This window comes from Nycticebus coucang, chromosome X (genome assembly GCF_027406575.1).
Source record: "Nycticebus coucang isolate mNycCou1 chromosome X, mNycCou1.pri, whole genome shotgun sequence".
NCBI classification, from domain to species: Eukaryota; Metazoa; Chordata; class Mammalia; order Primates; family Lorisidae; genus Nycticebus; species Nycticebus coucang.
Window position 1 is genome coordinate 180,249,014 of NC_069804.1, and position 6,485 is coordinate 180,255,498.

General features: G+C 54.0%; 1 pseudogene; it reads left to right on the forward strand.

Moving 5' to 3' along the window:
* Nucleotides 1-720: 720 nt before the first annotated feature.
* On the forward strand, nucleotides 721-6,092 carry LOC128577628 (protein EOLA1-like; annotated as a pseudogene).
* Nucleotides 6,093-6,485: the final 393 nt, after the last annotated feature.

Here is a 6,485-nt window from a genome sequence, read left to right on the forward strand (position 1 = left end):
TCTGGTCCCCACTCTGGGCAGCGCAGCGTCTTTGGCCAGTGCGCGTGAGGGCCCCTTGAGTGAAACAGCGTCTCCTAGTGGCCAGTTCGTGTATACGTGTGTGTTTACCTAAGTGCGTGTCTGCAGGTGCCTGGATGCCATAGCTATCTAATTGCATGGCTGCGTGCGTACGTGCGTGCGCGGGGGTACGGACGTGCGTGTGTACGTACCTGCATGCGTTACGCATAAAAGGGGCGCCGGGGGCTGTACGAACGCGACACAGTTAACGCCTTGGAACACCTGTGACTGGTACCTGTTTGCTCCAGGTGGCCATGGCAGCTTCAAACGCGAGAAGGTCTACCCATGGCATCTCCTCGTCTGAATATGGGGGCCTGTCATCCTTGCGCCGGTGACCTCGCTGAGCCAGGGAGAGGTGGAGGGATTTACTGCCCCGTGGCCAAAGATTGCAGTTGCCACGAGGGGTTTACTGCCCTATGGCCAAAGACTGCAGTTGGCTGCGAGGGACTTTACTGGCCCATAGCCAAAGGCTGCAGTTGGCCCCGGACTCCTGCGAGACCAAGGGAGTTAGGACCTGCCATACAGGCGTCTGTGGGCTCGGCCTGTGGCAGACAGTACCTCTGGGCTGTGAGACTGGAGGCACCCTTCCTGTCCCTTTCTCCCACTAGCGTCGAGCCCCTGTCCCTTCTAAGCATGTGGCTGTCTGTCGGAAAGCAAGTGTTCTTCATATGCAGAGGCCTCATCTTGGCCCAGTCCTCCCTGACTCTGGCTTGTACCTTAAGCTGGGAACTCGCCAAGACCTGAGGCTGGGTGGTGCACAGCTCTGTGGCCCGGACACAGCGCCCAGCGTGGCGTGCTCAAAAGTGGATCGAGAGGAATGGGATTTAGGCCCCTCAAACCCTCCAAAGCCTGTTGAGTAGAAGACCTTCCTAGTACCCTGAGCCACTGTCGCTGACTTGTGTTTAATGACCTTTCTCCATGTGGCCCTTGTCATTGTGCAGGTAAAGACACTGAGGCAAGAGGAAGACCGTTTTCTCCTCAGACCACAAAGCAGGTACTTGAACCCTTTCTTGCTGCTACAGTTACTTCAGTTCTCACCAGGGATTCCACCCTCATGGTTCGCGTTTGATTGCGGTGATTATATAGTATTGATGAGAAAGGACTGGCTAAGTAACTAGTGGTGGAAACTAGGCAAACCTTCCTTCTAGTCACATACCCCAGTAGAAGAAAGAGGAATGGCCAGGCCCCATGGGGGACAGTCATTGTCCCTCATAAGTAATCCAAATCCAAGGAAAAGGGCAACTTTGTCACCCCTCAGCAGGATGGGTGGTGTAGAGTGTGCACAGGTGGGTCTTTGTGGAAGGACACTTACTGGCAGTCCCAGCACCTCAGACATGCTTGACATGTGACCCAGGAATCCTCTTCGGCAAGGCTTCAGACAGTGAGGGTTAGGGGTGATATAGTTTCTAGTAGCAGAAAATTGGAAGCAGCTTGTCACTCTCCACCAGTAGAGGGATGTTTAGGTAAATTATGGGGTAACCAGCAGTGGGATGCCAGCAGGCAGTAAAAACTAAGGTAGGTAAAGATGTACAGACAGGGAGAATGTGCTTGGTGTGCTATTGAGTGGAAAATCTGGGCCTCACCCCATAGAGACGTGTGGGGAACATCTTACATGTATGTGTGTGTTTGCCTAGGTGGCCATAATAAAAGACAGACAGGGTGGCTTACACAACAGATACCGGTTGTCTCCCCAGTTCTGAAGGCTGGAAGTCTAAAATCAAGCAGGGTTGGCTGGTTTGTTCTGTGTGCCATGAGTGAGAATCCATTCTGTCCCTCTCTCCTAGCTGTCATGGGTGGCTGGCAATCGTTGGCATTACTTGGCTTGTAGATGCATCACCCTGACCTCTGCCTCCATCTTCTCGTGGTTCTCTCCATGTGTGCATCGCTGTCTCTAAATACCCTCTTTTTACAAGGACACCAGTGACTTCGGAGGTGAGACCACATTTATGACTTCATTTTTACTCAGTTCCCTCTGTAAAGACTCTATCTTTGTCATAGGTCACTATTCTGAGGTGCTAGGGATTAGGACTTCCACACATGGATTTTAAGGGGACACAACATAACTCATAATAGCCTACAAAGTCCCTGAGGTAAGAACAAGCTTGGCATGTTCCTGAATGGAAGGCAGGCCTGTGTGACTGCAGGGGGATGAAATAACAGGCAGAGGAGAACAGGTGGCAGGAAGCCAGATCACAAGGGACCTTAATAGTGAGAAGGAGGGACTGTATTCCAGGTTGGGCAGTGGGCCCTTGGAAATTTTCAGCAGATGGGTGACATGATCTGCTGGCCCCTGTACTGAGGTCGCCCTGATGGCAGTGTGGACATGCAGTACATAGAGCAGGCACCTGAAGGAGGGGGCTGATTGGGATGCCAGGGGAGGCAGCGAGGTATTAGGGGCTCTGAATGGGATTATGGCCATGGAGATGATTAAAAGTAATTAGATTTGGGATCAAGGATGGAGATAGTGCTGCAGGATGTGACTGGTGGTTGTGGGAAAGAGAGGGAGGGCAGAGAGCCGCTACTTCAGGGTCAGGAGAAGGGAGGAGATGGCAGTGCCATTACAGAGGTGGAACGGAGGTGGACTTGGTGTGGCAGTGGTGGGAGTCCTGAGACTGTCAGCCTGGCCGTGCAAGCCTGAGACTGAAGGGTCATGGCCTGTGCCGGGGGAGGCAGAGCAGGCCACTGAGCCATGTGGCAGCTGAGAAGAAGGGAAAGAGTGTTGAGTAAGATGGATACAGAGCTGGCACAAGTCTGGCAATTGGTACCCGTGGAGACAAGCTTGTTAGTGGAGTGGAGGTGATGGGAGGCAAAGGGAGGAAGTGGGGCAATGGTGCAGAATGTTCAGAGAGACTGAGTGCAGACTGCTCTCCTGATGTTTCTCCTGCGCAGGGTTAAGAGCAGGGAGGCAGAGCTCAGAGGAAGGGCTTTGTCTGAGTGGCACTATCTCCAACACTGACCCGAATCTGGTCCCTTTCAATCCGGTCCTCTGAAGACAGTCATCTAGTAGGGGAGGGGAAGTGTGATGCTGAGCTAGCGCAGACAGTGGCAGCACCTAGGGCCTGCAGTGAACTCGGGGGCGGGGACAGGGTCCAGAGCACAGTGGGGGACCGCTCACCCCAGAAGTGGGAGGAGGGCAGAAGGTGTGCCCAGAAGGTAGGAGTGTGAGTCTGGAGAGGAGTGAATACTGGCAGCTCTGGTCCTGACAGGGCCTGGTCTTGTGGGGGTGAGCATGCTTTCCTATAATCAAGGGAGGTACTTGAGGCTGACTGTCTGTACCTGAAGGGCAGGGGACACTTGCTGGAGTGAGGGGGCTGCTCATGAGTGGAGTATGGAGCCAGGGGATGGGACTCCAGGCCAAGTAATGACTGTGAAGTCGACAGTGAGAGGAATCGCCTCTGTGACTGCTCTGTTAGGTGCCAGGTGCTAGGCTGGGTGCCTTCAATGCCTTGTGTCTGTCCGTTCACAGCCTCAGGGAAACTGAGGCTTCCAGAGATCCCATGACTGGGCCGAGGTTCCGGCTCCAAGCCCGTGGCTCTCCAGGCCTAGGGCCCATGCTCCTTCACAGCACAGTGCTGTCTTCCAGCTGGGAGGAGGGGAACCTCTCCAGACGTCCACACAAAGGAGGCCAGGACCAGGGTGGGGGCGCGTGAGGTCAGGGCCACTGTAACCGTGGGCTGTAGCTGCTCAGTGCCGCCTCATCCGTGGAGCTGGCCTCATAGCGACACTGCCCCTGATGGGTTACTTGAGGATTAAATTTGAGGACCTCTGGCTGAAGCCTGTCCCTGGGCCTGGCACATAGGAGGTGCGTGTGCCCTGGGGCCAGTTGTTACAATTCTCCTTGTCCTTTCTTTTGGCTTAGAACAGATCAGGGACATCCGCTGACCCTGGAGAGCAGTGGTGGGAGAAAGGGATTGAGGAGAGGGACACGCCTGAGAGAAGCCATCTGACGTCACAGGGAATGCTGAGAGGTGAGCTGAAGTTGGATACCAAGGATTAGGGGTCAGCAGCCCTGGGGCAGGAGCTGGGAAGATGGGGGCCTGCAGTGCCTTTGGGTACCAGGGCCAGGGAGCAATGGGGATGGGGTGAGGGGAAGGAAAAGAGGCAGAGCCCAGGCCCCCATCTTCCCTCTGCATGGAGAGCCAGCTGAGGCCAGCCACAACTCTCCTCTCCTTTTGTGTTACCCTAGGGCTGAGGGACCTCTATTATAGCACTAACAAAAAAAGTCCTTCCTGTGCCTTTCTCTAGCTGTCCCCACCCTACTTGGTGAACTCCCCAAAGATGTCAGGGATGGACCTGAGTCCTCTGAACCCAACCCCTTCCATTGGGCCTACTGTGCGATGGGACACCAGTGACTGCGTGGAGATAGAAGCAGCGGACTGTGGAGGTCAGTGATGTTCAGCACACCTGGGAGCCATGGCCGAAGGGCAGGCCCGCTCCCTGGCAGCTCGGAGGGCTGGTATGTGGCATGCCTCTGTGTTTCTGTAGGCCCCGGGAGCTTGTGGAAGATGAAGTTTGGCTGCCTCTCCTTCCAGCAGCCTTATGCTGGCTTTGTCTTAAATGGAGTCAAGACTCTGGAGACGTGCTGACGTCCCCTGCTAAGCACCCACCAGAACCGTACCATCGCAATCCACATTGCCCACAGGGACTGGGAAGATGATGCCTGGAGGGACCTGCTGGTGGAGAGGCTCGGGATGACTCCTGCCCAGATTCAGGCCCTGCTTTGGGAAGGGGAAAAGTTCGGTCGCGGAGTGGTAGCTGGTAAGTGGCGACATCGCAAATGTTGTACAGACGTTTCCAAGAGCAACCACATAGCATGCTGCTAGGGAGTTTTGTGGCCTCCGTTTCCATGTGAACTGGTTGGTGTGTTCACTGTGGTTTCCTTCAGCAACACGGCTCCTAAGGGGCAGCAAGGGGCTCTGGCCTGGGGTCGGCAGGCCTATATTCCAGGAGCTGTGGTAAATCATTCTCCACTCTAGGCCTCAGATCCTGTGTGTGATCTGAAAGGCTGGGTCAGGTCCACGTCTGCATGTGGCATTTGGCTGAGTGTGCCCGTGTGCATGGCAGAGACCATGAAAGACTGCAGGGCATGCTGACCAAGTCGGGTGGCCTTGAAAGTCAGGCTGCCCACCAGGCTTCACACACCTGCCCCAGGTCCTCTGCTCATGGCATCCTGGGCAAGTTCTCTAGCTCCTGGGTGCTTGAGGACAGATGTCAACTCCTGCCACCTGGTAACCAGCCTTGGCATCACCTATAGGTTTCCAACAGTGGCTGGTGCCCTTCCAACCTGTCTGTGCTGCCCTCAGCAGTGTGATTTGGACCTGCACATTACTCCTGTGGCTTCCTTGAGGACAAGGCCTCTCCTTCTCCTTTTTGGAGCCCTCCCTCTGCCTCACCTAGGATCCCCTGAAGAGTTTGGCTCATTATCAGGGCTTAGTATGAAGGACTGGCTTCATGCTTTTTGGTGATAGCATCTTAGCCTGTAGCACTTGTGACTTTGAATAACTGTGTTGTCACACAGGCAGGCCTTGGGCTGTGGAAGGGGAAAACATCTCATGTTTTTTTCTGTGCACAGGGCTCATTGACATTGGGGAAACTTCACAGTGCCTAGAAAACTTAGCTCTGGATGCGGTTGTGGAACTGGAAAATGAAGCCGTGCTGACCATCCTGAAGCAGAAGTATCTGACTGTGATTTCAAACCCCAGGTGGTTACTGGAGCCCATACCTAGGAAAGGAGGAAAGGATATCTTCCAGGTAGACATCCCAGAGCACCTGATCCCTTTAGGGCATGAGGAGTACAGGCTTCTGAGAGCTCAACCATGACACCATCATTTCAGCATCATGGTGCAGACCTGTGCACGTCTTGCTAATTCTGAATTGTCCCTGCATTGCACAGCACCATCCACTGTCAGTCATATGGACAGATTCCTCCTCCTCTCAGACAAAGGGAATGGGGGTTAGGCTTTCCTTGTAACAAGCCCCTTAGGGTCGTTGACATAATCTCAGGTGCTTGGACCTTTGTGTAAAAGGAAAAGCTGCCAGGGAACTTCTCCATGTTTCTGCTAATGTAGGTCCTGATAATTTCCAGATTGTACCAATAAATTTGTTGTGGGTAACCATTATTTGGGGCTCCCTTGTACATTTTTTCCCTCCTTTCGTCCCAGTCCCAACTCATCAAATGTCTGAGCAGCACCTATTGTGACTTTGAATAACTGTGTTGTCACACTGGTGGCAAGTCTGGCACCGGCCCTGAATGTTTGCCTGAGAGTGACCAGCCCTTAATGGACTGACCATCCAGGATGAAGAGGACACCAGCCTCATAGCAGCTGTCTGTCCTTTCCTGCACCTCTTGCTCTGTTGTAAACGTGTGTGCTGGTTCAGGAAACGTGCATCCCACACATCACACAGCTACTTCGGATCCAAAAGATCCT